This window comes from Aquarana catesbeiana, linkage group LG01, assembly GCF_042186555.1.
Source record: "Aquarana catesbeiana isolate 2022-GZ linkage group LG01, ASM4218655v1, whole genome shotgun sequence".
NCBI classification, from domain to species: Eukaryota; Metazoa; Chordata; class Amphibia; order Anura; family Ranidae; genus Aquarana; species Aquarana catesbeiana.
This window is the reverse complement of record NC_133324.1, coordinates 17,149,024-17,165,548: the sequence shown is the minus strand read 5'-3', so window position 1 is coordinate 17,165,548 and position 16,525 is coordinate 17,149,024. Positions and strand designations below refer to the sequence as shown.

General features: G+C 41.9%; 14 non-coding genes across 14 annotated transcripts; all 14 read right to left on the bottom strand.

Moving 5' to 3' along the window:
- Positions 1-5,331: 5,331 nt before the first annotated feature.
- On the bottom strand, positions 5,332-5,403 carry TRNAT-CGU (transfer RNA threonine (anticodon CGU)). The gene has a single exon. It is a non-coding gene; the product is annotated as a tRNA-Thr (tRNA).
- A 1,371-nt stretch (positions 5,404-6,774) lies between these two features.
- On the bottom strand, positions 6,775-6,846 carry TRNAT-UGU (transfer RNA threonine (anticodon UGU)). Its single transcript has one exon. It is a non-coding gene; the product is annotated as a tRNA-Thr (tRNA).
- An 843-nt stretch (positions 6,847-7,689) lies between these two features.
- On the bottom strand, positions 7,690-7,763 carry TRNAT-CGU (transfer RNA threonine (anticodon CGU)). Its single transcript has one exon. It is a non-coding gene; the product is annotated as a tRNA-Thr (tRNA).
- An 836-nt stretch (positions 7,764-8,599) lies between these two features.
- Positions 8,600-8,671, bottom strand: TRNAT-CGU (transfer RNA threonine (anticodon CGU)). The gene has a single exon. It is a non-coding gene; the product is annotated as a tRNA-Thr (tRNA).
- A 469-nt stretch (positions 8,672-9,140) lies between these two features.
- On the bottom strand, positions 9,141-9,212 carry TRNAT-CGU (transfer RNA threonine (anticodon CGU)). Its single transcript has one exon. It is a non-coding gene; the product is annotated as a tRNA-Thr (tRNA).
- Positions 9,213-9,681: 469 nt separating this feature from the next.
- TRNAT-CGU (transfer RNA threonine (anticodon CGU)) lies at positions 9,682-9,753 on the bottom strand. Its single transcript has one exon. It is a non-coding gene; the product is annotated as a tRNA-Thr (tRNA).
- Positions 9,754-10,745: 992 nt separating this feature from the next.
- On the bottom strand, positions 10,746-10,817 carry TRNAT-CGU (transfer RNA threonine (anticodon CGU)). Its single transcript has one exon. It is a non-coding gene; the product is annotated as a tRNA-Thr (tRNA).
- A 473-nt stretch (positions 10,818-11,290) lies between these two features.
- Positions 11,291-11,362, bottom strand: TRNAT-CGU (transfer RNA threonine (anticodon CGU)). Its single transcript has one exon. It is a non-coding gene; the product is annotated as a tRNA-Thr (tRNA).
- A 1,380-nt stretch (positions 11,363-12,742) lies between these two features.
- Positions 12,743-12,814, bottom strand: TRNAT-CGU (transfer RNA threonine (anticodon CGU)). The gene has a single exon. It is a non-coding gene; the product is annotated as a tRNA-Thr (tRNA).
- A 469-nt stretch (positions 12,815-13,283) lies between these two features.
- On the bottom strand, positions 13,284-13,355 carry TRNAT-CGU (transfer RNA threonine (anticodon CGU)). Its single transcript has one exon. It is a non-coding gene; the product is annotated as a tRNA-Thr (tRNA).
- An 843-nt stretch (positions 13,356-14,198) lies between these two features.
- Positions 14,199-14,272, bottom strand: TRNAT-CGU (transfer RNA threonine (anticodon CGU)). The gene has a single exon. It is a non-coding gene; the product is annotated as a tRNA-Thr (tRNA).
- An 830-nt stretch (positions 14,273-15,102) lies between these two features.
- On the bottom strand, positions 15,103-15,174 carry TRNAT-CGU (transfer RNA threonine (anticodon CGU)). The gene has a single exon. It is a non-coding gene; the product is annotated as a tRNA-Thr (tRNA).
- A 469-nt stretch (positions 15,175-15,643) lies between these two features.
- On the bottom strand, positions 15,644-15,715 carry TRNAT-CGU (transfer RNA threonine (anticodon CGU)). Its single transcript has one exon. It is a non-coding gene; the product is annotated as a tRNA-Thr (tRNA).
- A 469-nt stretch (positions 15,716-16,184) lies between these two features.
- On the bottom strand, positions 16,185-16,256 carry TRNAT-CGU (transfer RNA threonine (anticodon CGU)). Its single transcript has one exon. It is a non-coding gene; the product is annotated as a tRNA-Thr (tRNA).
- Between the last annotated feature and the right edge of the window lie 269 nt (positions 16,257-16,525).

Here is a 16,525-nt window from a genome sequence, read left to right as displayed (position 1 = left end):
GGAACTTTTGAATTACCACAGATCTCCATCCCAGATTGGCCACTTCACGCAGCCACCCCTGGCTTCAAACCTGCAGCAGGATGGCAGAAACGCACAAAGACGAACAAGAGATCCAGATCAGATTTCCCTACTGCAACAGATGGATGAAATCAGTTTAAGGATGTCTGACTTATTTCCATAGTTTTCTCACAGGTCCCAGACCAGTGCAGATGTACCTGATTGCAGCTACTGTTGGAACATTTTATTATTAACCTATTTTCTTCTTCCCTACACACAGGTTTTGTGTCAATGTTCCATTCCTTTTGCCCCCTGAGAGGGGGGATTGCATGTGATGTAGGCCACATGCCCCTCCAGCCCTTAATCATCCTCAACCTTACCTCCTCCCCCCCCCATCCCCACCACCCTTCCCCTCTCCCCTCCCCTCAAATATCCCTTGTTGAATCTGTTTATACTTTATAGCTGGATATGAAAGCCCTCTGGGTTGCTTACAAGCTGAGTTGTTATAGGAGATAGGTCCTCCTTAACTGAAATGTGTACCTATTCAATATTTACATAGCAGCACAGAGTTCTGAGAAGTTATGATTATAGTTTTTATTTTCTGCATTTTTGATAAACGTGGCCCGGCGTGTGCGGACTCCTCTGTGCATAAGCCGCTGTACCCCCCAATTAGGCCCTTCAGCGCCCACAGCGGTTTTGGCTGAAATGTTGTTAACAACACTACTAGTGAGGCTTTTTCGGCCTCGTTTTTCTCTTTTTTCCTCTACATATCTTTTCTTATTACTCCACTTAATTTTCTTCTCTGGTTTCGCCACTAGAGGTCTCCCCTTTCCCCCTTTCTCTCTCACCTCCCTTCCTTTCGAGACAGCGAGCTTCTATGGTCCCCATTATTATACACATAGTAAACTTACTCCTACATGGCAATACAACCCTCCCTAAAGATATCCTCGCTGAACTGCAGGGGGCTTAATATCCCAGAGAAGAGACGACAAATATTATATCATTTTCATAAAATAAAAACCCAAATCCTCCTCTTGCAGGAAACTCACTTTAGAACAGACAAATGCCCACAAATTTTCCATAAACAATTTCCTGTTTGGTTTCATAGCACCAATCCCTCCGCAAAATCTAAAGGTGTCTCTATAGCATTTCACGCCTCCTTCGCTCCAGATGTCCTTGATACTTATATTGACCCCTTGGGAAGATATATCTTTCTTAAATTGTCCTATCTGAATACCATTTATACTGTCATTAACATATACTCTCCTAACCAGAATCAACAACAATTCCTTTCTTCGGTGATCTCCCGTCTGAAAAGATTCTGCACGGTCAACATGATCCTGGGAGGGGACCTCAATGCTGCCCTCATACCTCGTCTTGATTCATCCACTGGTAAGTCCTCGATCTCCCCGACCTCCCTGACCAACATCAGAACACTTCTATCTGATTTATCCTTAGTAGACACCTGGAGGACGCTACATCCCAACACTAAAGACTACACATTTTTCTCTCCCGCACATAATTCTTACAGTAGACTGGACTACCTCTTCGTATCCCAATCACTGTTAGACTACTCACCTTCAGCCTCTATTGGTCTCACCCTTTGGTCAGACCATGCCCCCATACACTTGAGTTTAGGATATATTCCAACACGCAAACAGAACTCCTCCTGGAGACTCAACGATAATTTATTATTTGATCCCGTATGCTCGCAGGACATTATACAGACCATTAGACACTTTATCGTAGACCATGCCCAAGACACCACTAACTCTCTCACCAAATGGGAGGCACTCAAATGCGTACTCAGGGGCAAACTAATCTAAACATGGAGCTCGACTGAAACATGCCCGCACTGCGGAAATAACACGACTTCTCTCCACTATCGCCAAACTAGAAGAATCGCACAAAACAGACCCAACTAACTCATCCCTCCTAGAACTCTCCAATGCGAGAAGAGACCTCCTGCTTATTTTCGCAGAAAAGTCCCTAATCGCCTGAGACAAAGGACGGTTCAACCACTACTCACAAGCCAATAAATGTGGTAGACACCTAGCGAACACCCTCCAACCCCGCCAAACCAGACGAACTATACCATTAATAAACTCCCCTGTTAAAGGTAAACTCATGCAGAACTCAGCAATAGCCGAGGAATTCCGTAGATACTATTCCACTCTTTATAATCTCACCCCACAGAACCCACGTACTACACCCACCCCACAGGACCTGTCCTCATATATTCAAGAGACAGCACTCCCATCTCTCCCACCCTCAGATACGGAGGACCTGGAGGCCTCCCTCTCCGAGGAGGAATTTCTAACCGCTATTAAAAATCTCAAAAATGGCAAAAGTCCGGGTCCAGACGGATTTTCTCCCCGCTTCTATAAAACGTTTGCGCCACAACTATCCCCACTACTAGCAAAAGCATTTAATGCCATTGATCAAAACGTTGCCCTTTCCCCATCCATACTCCAAGCCCAGATTGTTGTTATCCACAAACCCGGAAAAGACCCCTCCATTTGCCCTAATTATAGACCGATATCCCTTCTAAATATTGATCTAAAACTATATGCTAAGATCTTGGCAAACCTCCTCTCCCCTCTGTTACCACAAACTATACATAGAGACCAAGTAGGCTTCGTTCCTGGCCGTGAAGCCAGGGACAATACCACCAAGACCATACATCTAATCACATATGCTCACCGCCATCACATACCTGCTTGCCTTCTCTCCTGTGATGCAGAGAAGGCCTTTGATAGGGTCAGCTGGCCTTTCCTTCACGCTACCCTTTCCCAACTAGGTCTTGGCCCGAAAATGCTGACACGTATCATGTCCCTTTATTCGACACCCTCCGCCACAGTACTAGTAAATGGAATCCAATCAGAAAAATTTATGATATCTAACGGTACCAGACAGGGCTGCCCCCTTTCCCCCCTCCTATTCGCCCTAGTAATAGAGCACCTAGCACAAGCCATAAGATCTAACCCCACTATACAGGGGATACAAACCCCCTCGTCCCACTGTAAGCTCTCCTTATATGCCGACGATCTCCTTCTCTACGTCACACAACCCCATATCAGCATACCCTCCATATTGGCTGAGATAGACAGATTTGGTAGTCTTAGTAATTATAAGCTAAACATCTCTAAAACAGAAGCCCTAAACCTTTCATTATCACACGCTACCCTCACCTCCCTCAAATCAAACTTTTCATTTCAATGGCGACCTACCTCCATCTCATATTTAGGCACAGCTATACCCAAACAAACCTCTGACATATACGCCCTGAACTTCAGCCCCTTAATACAAAAACTTAGGAAGTTGACCGAAGAACGGACAGACCTGCCTATATCCTGGATGGGACGTATCAACACATTAAAAATGGATATACTCCCCAAATTATTATACCTATTCCAAGCCCTACCCATAGCACTCCCCTCTACGTATTTCCGTGCCCTCCGCTCTATGGCTATCAAATTCATCTGGAAGGGCAATCACCCAAGATTGAAACACAAACTCTTATGCTCTCCTATCACAAAGGGAGGTTTGGGCCTACCTGACTTTGAAACATATCATACGTCAGCAGTCCTATCCCGTATCCTAGAGTGGTTCCCTCGCCCTATAGCCAAAGCCGCCACGACAGTTGAGCAGGATTTATCTACATACGACCTACGAGCGCTTCTTTGGGGCTATGACAGGATATACAAATCCCTATCGACGTTATCCCCCCTTACTAGGGACGCACTGACAATTTGATACCGCAAAAGGGACACATACTCACTATCCTCGGAACCTAGTCCCCTTACTTCCTTGTTTGACAACCCAAACCTTCCTGAAGGACACTCAACCCACTCTTTAGACATATACAATAGGGACTTATGGCCCACTGCATGCCAATTTGTCGACCACACCCTAGGCACTTTTATTTCCACCCCAACAGTCGTCAATCCCAAGATAACATGGCTCACTCGAAGTCACCTAAACTCCTATTGCAAAACCCTACACGATTCCAGACAAACTCATAGACCCCTGACCGGGTTCGAACAACTGTGTACCCTCTCCGAGACTCCACGTCATACCTTATCACTGATATATAAATCAATTATAGACCATACCCACGAAGCGTTACCTAACTACACTACTAAATGGTCAGTGGAGGTCGGGAAAGACATAACTGAGGCAGAATGGGGAAAAGCCTTCCTTTTCATGAACAAAACCTCCGTATCAAGCTATACACAAGAGAAAAGCTACAAATTGTTGTCGAGGTGGTATCGAGTCCCATCTACTCTCAGGATCATGTTCCCATCGAACTCAGACAGATGCTGGAGATGTAACACAATGGAAGGTACTTATATACACATCTGGTGGGAATGTGATGTTCTTCTCCAATTTTGGACTCAAATTTTCCAAATTTACTCTGACGTCTATAACAAACCACTATTACCATCACCCTCTATCGCCCTCCTATCCATTCTCCCAGGGACAATCAAATCACAAAAAAACGGCCTTCTGAAATTTTTTGTTAGCGCTGGTAGACAGCTCATACCTAGACACTGGAAAACCACTACGCCCCCCTCCCTGATTGAATGGGTGGGAGAGGTAAACAACTACATGCTAATGGAGGAAATGCAGGCCAAAGCCCTAGACAAGTATGCTAAATTCTCCTTCGTCTGGAGTATCTGGAGGACTTACTCTACCTCAGACAAATTCAAACAAAGGCTTTCGACTAAGAACCCCACATAGGAAATGAAAAAATCATACCCATTATACCTATTATTTACAGTAAAGACCTTATACATAGACAGAAGCTCGCTGTCTCCCCTATCCCCCACCCCCCCCTCCCCTTTTATCACTTTTCTATCCTACACCTATCTTGCCTTCTTCTATTCTGTCTTCCTTTCTTCTCCCTTTTTTCTTTTTTAGGTCTCCGATATAATCTCTCTAGATGCAATATAAACATAAGATCTCCCATGGAAATGGAGATCTGAATTTCTGTTACTAACCAAACTGTTGAAACTTTTGTACACATTGATTATTCTAGACTGCCTATGTCCAGGGATGCAGCAGGCTCCCAAAGGGGCATCCCAGCATAGCGTAGTCAATACTGATATGTAAACAATCACTTGGTATACGAGTTTACTGTAATACTTCACTTATAATAACCTTGACGCCTGTAAACGTTTGCACTAATTTAATACTTAAAAGATATAACTGTTTATTAGGAGACTATATGTCAGGTTACTGACTATGTTTACACTACTTTATTCTGTTTTTTTTTTGTATTTTTATATTTTTGTGAAACATCAATAAAAACTTATTGAACCATAAAGATTGAGGAACAGATGGGGATTGAACCGACGATCTTTGGTTTACGAGACCAACGCCTTACCACTTGGCCACTGTACCCTCTACAGGGTGTAAATTTGTATGTCACCCTGTGAGAATGCACACAAGTTATGTTTGGCATGAGAACCTTTTATTTGTTTTTTGTACTGCTGTAAAAGAACCTAAGTGCAGTACAGTGCACACCTAAACCACCTCACATTATATCACTCAAATTCTCCACACCTCCCTCTCCAGATAAAATAAAAGTCAGGCATACACCGGTTACATCTATCATGCATGATTATTGACATTATGCTGCTGCCCACACTTACACGTCTGTAACCTAATTCTTGTAGTAAAGCCCCAGTCTGTGCTTTTTCTCTCCAGTACATTTGGGACTAGTCTTGCTCAGTATAATTGTGCTGTTGCTGACCAATTTTACACTGTTATGTCATCTGTGGTCTCATAATTCTTTTAGAAAGAAGCTGAACTCACACAGATTATCTTTACCACAAATGTTTACACCAGTCAGTAGATTAGGTTGGGTTTAAAGATTGAGGCACAGATGGGGATTGAACCCACGTTCTTTGGATTAAGAGACCAACAACTTACTACTTACCTCTCCAGATAAAATAAAAGTTAGGCATACACCAGTTACACATGATTATTAACATCCTGCTGCTGGCCGCACTTACACCTCTGTAACCTAATTCTTGTAGTAAAGCCCCAGTCTGTGCTTTTTCTCTCCAGTACATTTGGGACTAGTATTGCTCAGTATAATTGTCCTGTTGCTGACTAATTTTACACTGTTATGTGATCTGTGGTCTCATAATTCTTATAGAAAGAAGCTGAGCTCACACAGTTTATCTTTATCACAAATGTTTACAGCACTCAGTAGATTAGGTTGGGTTTAAAAATTGATGCACAGATGGGGATTGAGCCCACGATCTTTGGTTTACGAGACCAACGCCTTACCAATTGGCCACTGCGCCCTCGACAGGGCATAATTTTGTATGTCACCCTGTGAGAAAGCGCACAAGTTATGTTTAGCATGAGAACCTTTTATTTGTTTTTGTTTTTTCTACTGCTGTAAAAGAACCTAAGTGCAGTACAGTGCACACTTAAACCACCTCACATTATATCACTCACATTCTCCACACCTCCCTCTCCAGATAAAGTAAAAGGTAGGCATACACCTATTATGCATGATTATTAACATCCTGCTGCTGGCCGCACTTACACTGCTGTAACCTAATTCTTGTAGTAAAACCCTAGTCCGTGCTTTTTCTCTCCAGTACATTTGGGACTAGTTTTGCTTAGTATAATTGTCCTGTTGCTGACTAATTTTACACTGTTAGGTCATCTGCGGTCTCATAATTCTTGTAGAAATAAGCTGAACTCACACAGATTATGTTTACCACACTCAGAAGATTAGGTTGGGTTTAAAGATTGAGGCACAGATGGGGATTGAACCCACGATCTTTGGTTTACAAGACCAACGCCTTACCACTTGGCCACTGCGCCCTCTACAGGGTGTAAATTTGTATGTCACCCTGTGAGAATGCACACAAGTTATGTTTGGCATGAGAACCTTGTATTTGTTTTTGTTTTTTGTACTGCTGTAAAAGAACCTAAGTGCAGTACAGTGCACACTTAAACCACCTCACATTATATCACCCAAATTCTCCACACCTCCCTCTCCAGATAAAATAAAAGTTAGGCATACACCAGTTACACCTATTATACATGATTATTAACATCCTGCTGCTGGCCGCACTTACACTGCTGTAACCTAATTCTTGTAGTAAAGCCCCAGTCTGTGCTTTTTCTCTCCAGTACATTTGGGACTAGTCTTGCTCAGTATAATTGTGCTGTTGCTGACCAATTTTACACTGTTATGTCATCTGTGGTCTCATAATTCTTTTAGAAAGAAGCTGAACTCACACAGATTATCTTTACCACAAATGTTTACAGCAGTCAGTAGATTAGGTTGGGTTTAAAGATTGAGGCACAGATGGGGATTGAACCCACGTTCTTTGGATTAAGAGACCAACGACTTACTACTTACCTCTCCAGATAAAATAAAAGTCAGGCATACACCAGTTACACATGATTATTAACATCCTGCTGCTGGCCGCACTTACACCTCTGTAACCTAATTCTTGTAGTAAAGCCCCAGTCTGTGCTTTTTCTCTCCAGTACATTTGGGACTAGTCTTGCTCAGTATAATTGTCCTGTTGCTGACTAATTTTACACTGTTATGTGATCTGTGGTCTCATAATTCTTATAGAAAGAAGCTGAGCTCACACAGTTTATCTTTACCGCAAATGTTTACAGCACTCAGTAGATTAGGTTGGATTTAAAAATTGATGCACAGATGGGGATTGATCCCACGATCTTTGGTTTACGAGACCAACGCCTTACCAGTTGGCCACTGCGCCCTCAACAGGGCATAATTTTGTATGTCACCCTGTGAGAAAGCACACAAGTTATGTTTAGCATGAGAACCTTTTATTTGTTTTTGTTTTTTGTACTGCTGTAAAAGAACCTAAGTGCAGTACAGTGCACACCTAAACCACCTCACATTATATCACTCACATTCTCCACACCTCCCTCTCCAGATAAAATAAAAGCTGGGCATACACCGGTTACACCTATTATTAATATCCTGCTGCTGCCCACACTTACACCTCTGTAACCAAATTCTTGTAGTAAAGCCCCAGTCTGTGCTTTTTCTCTCCAGTACAGTACATTCGGGACTAGTCTTGCTCAGTATAATTGTGCTCTTGCTGACCAGTTTTACACTGTTATGTCATCTGTGGTCTCATAATTCTTGTAGAAAGAAGCTGAACTCACACAGATTATCTTTACCACAAATGTTTACAGCACTCAGTAGATTAGGTTGGGTTTAAAGATTGAGGGACAGACAGGGATTGAACTCACGATATTTGGTTTACGAGACCAACGCCTTACCACTTGGCCACTGCACCCTCTACAGTTGCTGACTAATTTTACACTGTTATGTCATCTGTGATTATTAACATCCTGCTGCTGGCCGCACTTACACTGCTGTAACCTAATTCTTGTAGTAAAACCCCAGTCCGTGCTTTTTCTCTCCAGTACATTTGGGACTAATCTTGCTCAGTATAATTGTCCTGTTGCTGACTAATTTTACACTGTTAGGTCATCTGCTGTCTCATAATTCTTGTAGAAAGAAGCTGAATTCACACAGATTATGTTTACCACACTCAGAAGATTAGGTTGGGTTTAAAGATTGAGGCACAGATGGGGATTGAACCCACAATCTTTGGTTTACGAGACCAACACCTTACCACTTGGCCACTGCGCCCTCTACAGGGTGTAAATTTGTATGTCACCCTGTGAGAATGCACACAAGTTATGTTTGGCATGAGAACCTTGTATTTGTTTTTGTTTTTTGTACTGCTGTAAAAGAACCTAAGTGCAGTGCAGTGCACACCTAAACCACCTCACATTATATCACTCAAATTCTCCACATCTCCCTCTCCAGATAAAATAAAAGTCAGGCATACACCCGTTACACCTATTATGCATGATTATTGATATCATGCTGCTGCCCACACTTACACCTCTGTAATCTAATTCTTGTAGTAAAACCCCAGTCCGTGCTTTTTCTCTCCAGTACATTTGGGACTAGTCTTGCTCAGTATAATTGTCCTGTTGCTGGCTAATTTTACACTGTTAGGTCATCTGCGGTCTCATAATTCTTGTAGAAATAAGCTGAACTCACACAGATTATGTTTACCACACTCAGAAGATTAGGTTGGGTTTAAAGATTGAGGCACAGATGGGGGTTGAACCCACGATCTTTGGTTTACGAGACCAACGCCTTACCACTTGGCCACTGCGCCCTCTACAGGGTGTAAATTTGTATGTCACCCTGTGAGAATGCACACAAGTTATGTTTGGCATGAGAACCTATTATTTGTTTTTGTTTTTTGTACTGCTGTAAAAGAACCTAAGTGCAGTATAGTGCACACCTAAACCACCTCACATTATATCACTCACATTCTCCACACCTCCCTCTCCAGATAAAGTAAAAGCTAGGCATACACCAGTTACACCTATTATGCATGATTATTAACATCCTGCTGCTGGCCACACTTACACTGCTGTAACCTAATTCTTGTAGTAAAACCACTGTCTGTGCTTTTTCTCCCCAGTACATTTGGGACTAGTCTTGCTCAGTATAATTGTCCTGTTGCTGACTAATTTTACACTGTTAGGTCATCTGCGGTCTCATAACTCTTGTAGAAATAAGCTGAACTCACACAGATTATGTTTACCACACTCAGAATATTAGGTTGGGTTTAAAGATTGAGGCACAGATGGGGATTGAACCCACGATCTTTGGTTTACGAGACCAACGCCTTACCACTTGGCCACTGCGCCCTCTACAGGGTGTAAATTTGTATGTCACCCTGTGAGAATGCACACAAGTTATGTTTGGCATGAGAACCTTGTATTTGTTTTTGTTTTTTGTACTGCTGTAAAAGAACCTAAGTGCAGTGCAGTGCACACCTAAACCACCTCACATTATATCACTCAAATTCTCCACACCTCCCTCTCCAGATAAAATAAAAGTCAGGCATACACCCGTTACACCTATTATGCATGATTATTGATATCATGCTGCTGCCCACACTTACACCTCTGTAACCTAATTCTTGTAGTAAAGCCCCAGTATGTGCTTTTTCTCTCCAGTACATGTGGGACTAGTCCTGCTCAGTATCATTGTGCTGTTGCTGACCGATTTTACACTGTTCTGTCATCTGTGGTCTCATAATTCTTATAGAAAGAAGCTGAACTCACACAGATTATTTTTGTAACAAATGTTTACAGCACTCAGTAGATTAGGATGGGTTTAAAGATTGAGGCACAGATGGGGATTGAACCCACGATCTTTGGATTAAGAGACCAACGACTTACTACTTACCTCTCCAGATAAAATAAAAGTTAGGCATACACCAGTTACACATGATTATTAACATCCTGCTGCTGGCCGCACTTACACTGCTGTAACCTAATTCTTGTAGTAAAGCCCCAGTCTGTGCTCTTTCTCTCCAGTACATTTGGGACTAGTCTTCCTCAGTATAATTGCCCTGTTGCTGACTAATTTTACACTGTTATGTCATCTGTGATTATTAACATCCTGCTGCTGGCCGCACTTACACTGCTGTAACCTAACTCTTGTAGTAAAACCCCAGTCTGTGCTTTTTCTCTTCAGTACATTTGGGACTAATCTTGCTCAGTATAATTGTCCTGTTGCTGACTAATTTTACACTGTTAGGTCATCTGCTGTCTCATAATTCTTGTAGAAAGAAGCTGAACTCACACAGATTATGTTTACCACACTCAGAAGATTAGGTTGGGTTTAAAGATTGAGGCACAGATGGGGATTGAACCCACGATCTTTGGTTTACGAGACCAACGCCTTACCACTTGGCCACTGCGCCCTCTACAGGGTGTAAATTTGTATGTCACCCTGTGAGAATGCACACAAGTTATGTTTGGCATGAGAACCTTGTATTTGTTTTTGTTTTTTGTACTGCTGTAAAAGAACCTAAGTGCAGTACAGTGCACACCTAAACCACCTCACATTATATCACTCAAATTCTCCACACCTCCCTCTCCAGATAAAATAAAAGTCAGGCATACACCCGTTACGCATGATTATTAATATCATGCTGCTGCCCACACTTACACCTCTGTAACCTAATTCTTGTAGTAAAGCCCCAGTATGTGCTTTTTCTCTCCAGTACATGTGGGACTAGTCCTGCTCAGTATAATTGTGCTGTTGCTGACCAATTTTACACTGTTATGTCATCCGTGGTCTCACAATTCTTATAGAAAGAAGCTGAACTCACACAGATTATCTTTGCCACAAATGTTTACAGCACTCAGTAGATTAGGTTGGGTTTAAAGATTGAGGCACAGATGGGGATTGAACCCACAATCTTCGGTTCACGAGACCAACGCCTTACCACTTGGCCACTGCGCCCTCTACAAGGCCTAATTTTGTATGTCACCCTGTGAGAATGCACACAAGTTATGTTTGGCATGAGAACCTTTTATTTGTTTTTTGTACTGCTGTTAATAACCTAAGTGCAGTACAGTGCACACCTAAACCACCTCACATTATATCACTCACATTCTCCACACCTCCCTCTCCAGATAAAATAAAAGTTAGGCATACACCGGTTACATCTATTATGCATGATTATTGACATCATGCTGCTGCCCACACTTACACGTCTGTAACCTAATTCTTGTAGTAAAGCCCCAGTCTGTGCTTTTTCTCTCCAGTACATTTGGGACTAGTCTTGCTCAGTATAATTGTACTGTTGCTGACCAATTTTACACTGTTATGTCATCTGTGGTCTCATAATTCTTTTAGAAAGAAGCTGAACTCACACAGATTATCTTTTACCACAAATTTTTACAGCAGTCAGTAGATTAGGTTGGGTTTAAAGATTGAGGCACAGATGGGGATTGAACCCACGTTCTTTGGATTAAGAGACCAACGACTTACTACTTACCTCTCCAGATAAAATAAAAGTTAGGCATACACCAGTTACACATGATTATTAACATCCTGCTGCTGGCCGCACTTACACCTCTGTAACCTAATTCTTGTAGTAAAGCCCCAGTCTGTGCTTTTTCTCTCCAGTACATTTGGGACTAGTCTTGCTCAGTATAATTGTCCTGTTGCTGACTAATTTTACACTGTTATGTGATCTGTGGTCTCATAATTCTTATAGAAAGAAGCTGAGCTCACACAGTTTATCTTTACCACAAATGTTTACAGCACTCTGTAGATTAGGTTGGGTTTAAAAATTGATGCATAGATGGGGATTGATCCCACGATCTTTGGTTTACGAGACCAACGCCTTACCAATTGGCCACTGCGCCCTCTACAGGGCATAATTTTGTATGTCACCCTGTGAGAAAACGCACAAGTTATGTTTAGCATGAGAACCTTTTATTTGTTTTTGTTTTTTCTACTGCTGTAAAAGAACCCAAGTGCAGTACAGTGCACACTTAAACCACCTCACATTATATCACTCACATTCTCCACACCTCCCTCTCCAGATAAAGTAAAAGCTAGGCATACACCAGTTACAACTATTATGCATGATTATTAACATCCTGCTGCTGGCCGCACTTACACTGCTGTAACCTAATTCTTGTAGTAAAACCCCAGTCCGTGCTTTTTCTCTCCAGTACATTTGGGACTAGTCTTGCTTAGTATAATTGTCCTGTTGCTGACTAATTTTACACTGTTAGGTCATCTGCGGTCTCGTAATTCTTGTAGAAATAAGCTGAACTCACACAGATTATGTTTACCACACTCAGAAGATTAGGTTGGGTTTAAAGATTGAGACACAGATGGGGATTGAACCCACGATCTTTGGTTTACGAGACCAACGCCTTACCACTTGGCCACGGCGCCCTCTACAGGGTGTAAATTTGTATGTCACCCTGTGAGAAAGCACACAAGTTATGTTTGGCATGAGAACCTTGTATTTGTTTTTGTTTTTTGTACTGCTGTAAAAGAACCTAAGTGCAGTACAGTGCACACTTAAACCACCTCACATTATATCACCCAAATTCTCCACACCTCCCTTTTCAGATAAAATAAGAGTTAGGCATACACCAGTTACACCTATTATACATGATTATTAACATCCTGCTGCTGGCCGCACTTACACTGCTGTAACCTAATTCTTGTAGTAAAACCCCAGTCCGTGCTTTTTCTCTCCAGTACTTTTGGGACTAGTCTTGCTCAGTATAATTGTCCTGTTGCTGGCTAATTTTACACTGTTAGGTCATCTGCGGTCTCATAATTCTTGTAGAAATAAGCTGAACTCACACAGATTATGTTTACCACACTCAGAAGATTAGGTTGGGTTTAAAGATTGAGGCACAGATGGGGGTTGAACCCACGATCTTTGGTTTACGAGACCAACGCCTTACCACTTGGCCACTGCGCCCTCTACAGGTTGTAAATTTGTATGTCACCCTGTGAGAATGCACACAAGTTATGTTTGGCATGAGAACCTTGTATTTGTTTTTGTTTTTTGTACTGCTGTAAAAGAACCTAAGTGCAGTACAGTGCACACTTAAACCACCTCACATTATATCACCCAAATTCTCCACACCTCCCTCTCCAGATAAAATAAAAGTTAGGCATACACCAGTTACACCTATTATACATGATTATTAACATCCTGCTGCTGGCCGCACTTACACTGCTGTAACCTAATTCTTGTAGTAAAGCCCCAGTCTGTGCTTTTTCTCTCCAGTACATTTGGGACTAGTCTTGCTCAGTATAATTGTGCTGTTGCTGACCAATTTTACACTGTTATGTCATCTGTGGTCTCATAATTCTTTTAGAAAGAAGCTGAACTCACACAGATTATCTTTACCACAAATGTTTACAGCAGTCAGTAGATTAGGTTGGGTTTAAAGATTGAGGCACAGATGGGGATTGAACCCACGTTCTTTGGATTAAGAGACCAACGACTTACTACTTACCTCTCCAGATAAAATAAAAGTCAGGCATACACCAGTTACACATGATTATTAACATCCTGCTGCTGGCCGCACTTACACCTCTGTAACCTAATTCTTGTAGTAAAGCCCCAGTCTGTGCTTTTTCTCTCCAGTACATTTGGGACTAGTCTTGCTCAGTATAATTGTCCTGTTGCTGACTAATTTTACACTGTTATGTGATCTGTGGTCTCATAATTCTTATAGAAAGAAGCTGAGCTCACACAGTTTATCTTTACCGCAAATGTTTACAGCACTCAGTAGATTAGGTTGGATTTAAAAATTGATGCACAGATGGGGATTGATCCCACGATCTTTGGTTTACGAGACCAACGCCTTACCAGTTGGCCACTGCGCCCTCAACAGGGCATAATTTTGTATGTCACCCTGTGAGAAAGCACACAAGTTATGTTTAGCATGAGAACCTTTTATTTGTTTTTGTTTTTTGTACTGCTGTAAAAGAACCTAAGTGCAGTACAGTGCACACCTAAACCACCTCACATTATATCACTCACATTCTCCACACCTCCCTCTCCAGATAAAATAAAAGCTGGGCATACACCGGTTACACCTATTATTAATATCCTGCTGCTGCCCACACTTACACCTCTGTAACCAAATTCTTGTAGTAAAGCCCCAGTCTGTGCTTTTTCTCTCCAGTACAGTACATTCGGGACTAGTCTTGCTCAGTATAATTGTGCTCTTGCTGACCAGTTTTACACTGTTATGTCATCTGTGGTCTCATAATTCTTGTAGAAAGAAGCTGAACTCACACAGATTATCTTTACCACAAATGTTTACAGCACTCAGTAGATTAGGTTGGGTTTAAAGATTGAGGGACAGACAGGGATTGAACTCACGATATTTGGTTTACGAGACCAACGCCTTACCACTTGGCCACTGCACCCTCTACAGTTGCTGACTAATTTTACACTGTTATGTCATCTGTGATTATTAACATCCTGCTGCTGGCCGCACTTACACTGCTGTAACCTAATTCTTGTAGTAAAACCCCAGTCCGTGCTTTTTCTCTCCAGTACATTTGGGACTAATCTTGCTCAGTATAATTGTCCTGTTGCTGACTAATTTTACACTGTTAGGTCATCTGCTGTCTCATAATTCTTGTAGAAAGAATTCACACAGATTATGTTTACCACACTCAGAAGATTAGGTTGGGTTTAAAGATTGAGGCACAGATGGGGATTGAACCCACAATCTTTGGTTTACGAGACCAACACCTTACCACTTGGCCACTGCGCCCTCTACAGGGTGTAAATTTGTATGTCACCCTGTGAGAATGCACACAAGTTATGTTTGGCATGAGAACCTTGTATTTGTTTTTGTTTTTTGTACTGCTGTAAAAGAACCTAAGTGCAGTGCAGTGCACACCTAAACCACCTCACATTATATCACTCAAATTCTCCACATCTCCCTCTCCAGATAAAATAAAAGTCAGGCATACACCCGTTACACCTATTATGCATGATTATTGATATCATGCTGCTGCCCACACTTACACCTCTGTAATCTAATTCTTGTAGTAAAACCCCAGTCCGTGCTTTTTCTCTCCAGTACATTTGGGACTAGTCTTGCTCAGTATAATTGTCCTGTTGCTGGCTAATTTTACACTGTTAGGTCATCTGCGGTCTCATAATTCTTGTAGAAATAAGCTGAACTCACACAGATTATGTTTACCACACTCAGAAGATTAGGTTGGGTTTAAAGATTGAGGCACAGATGGGGGTTGAACCCACGATCTTTGGTTTACGAGACCAACGCCTTACCACTTGGCCACTGCGCCCTCTACAGGGTGTAAATTTGTATGTCACCCTGTGAGAATGCACACAAGTTATGTTTGGCATGAGAACCTATTATTTGTTTTTGTTTTTTGTACTGCTGTAAAAGAACCTAAGTGCAGTATAGTGCACACCTAAACCACCTCACATTATATCACTCACATTCTCCACACCTCCCTCTCCAGATAAAGTAAAAGCTAGGCATACACCAGTTACACCTATTATGCATGATTATTAACATCCTGCTGCTGGCCACACTTACACTGCTGTAACCTAATTCTTGTAGTAAAACCACTGTCTGTGCTTTTTCTCCCCAGTACATTTGGGACTAGTCTTGCTCAGTATAATTGTCCTGTTGCTGACTAATTTTACACTGTTAGGTCATCTGCGGTCTCATAACTCTTGTAGAAATAAGCTGAACTCACACAGATTATGTTTACCACACTCAGAATATTAGGTTGGGTTTAAAGATTGAGGCACAGATGGGGATTGAACCCACGATCTTTGGTTTACGAGACCAACGCCTTACCACTTGGCCACTGCGCCCTCTACAGGGTGTAAATTTGTATGTCACCCTGTGAGAATGCACACAAGTTATGTTTGGCATGAGAACCTTGTATTTGTTTTTGTTTTTTGTACTGCTGTAAAAGAACCTAAGTGCAGTGCAGTGCACACCTAAACCACCTCACATTATATCACTCAAATTCTCCACACCTCCCTCTCCAGATAAAATAAAAGTCAGGCATACACCCGTTACACCTATTATGCATGATTATTGATATCATGCTGCTGCCCACACTTACACCTCTGTAACC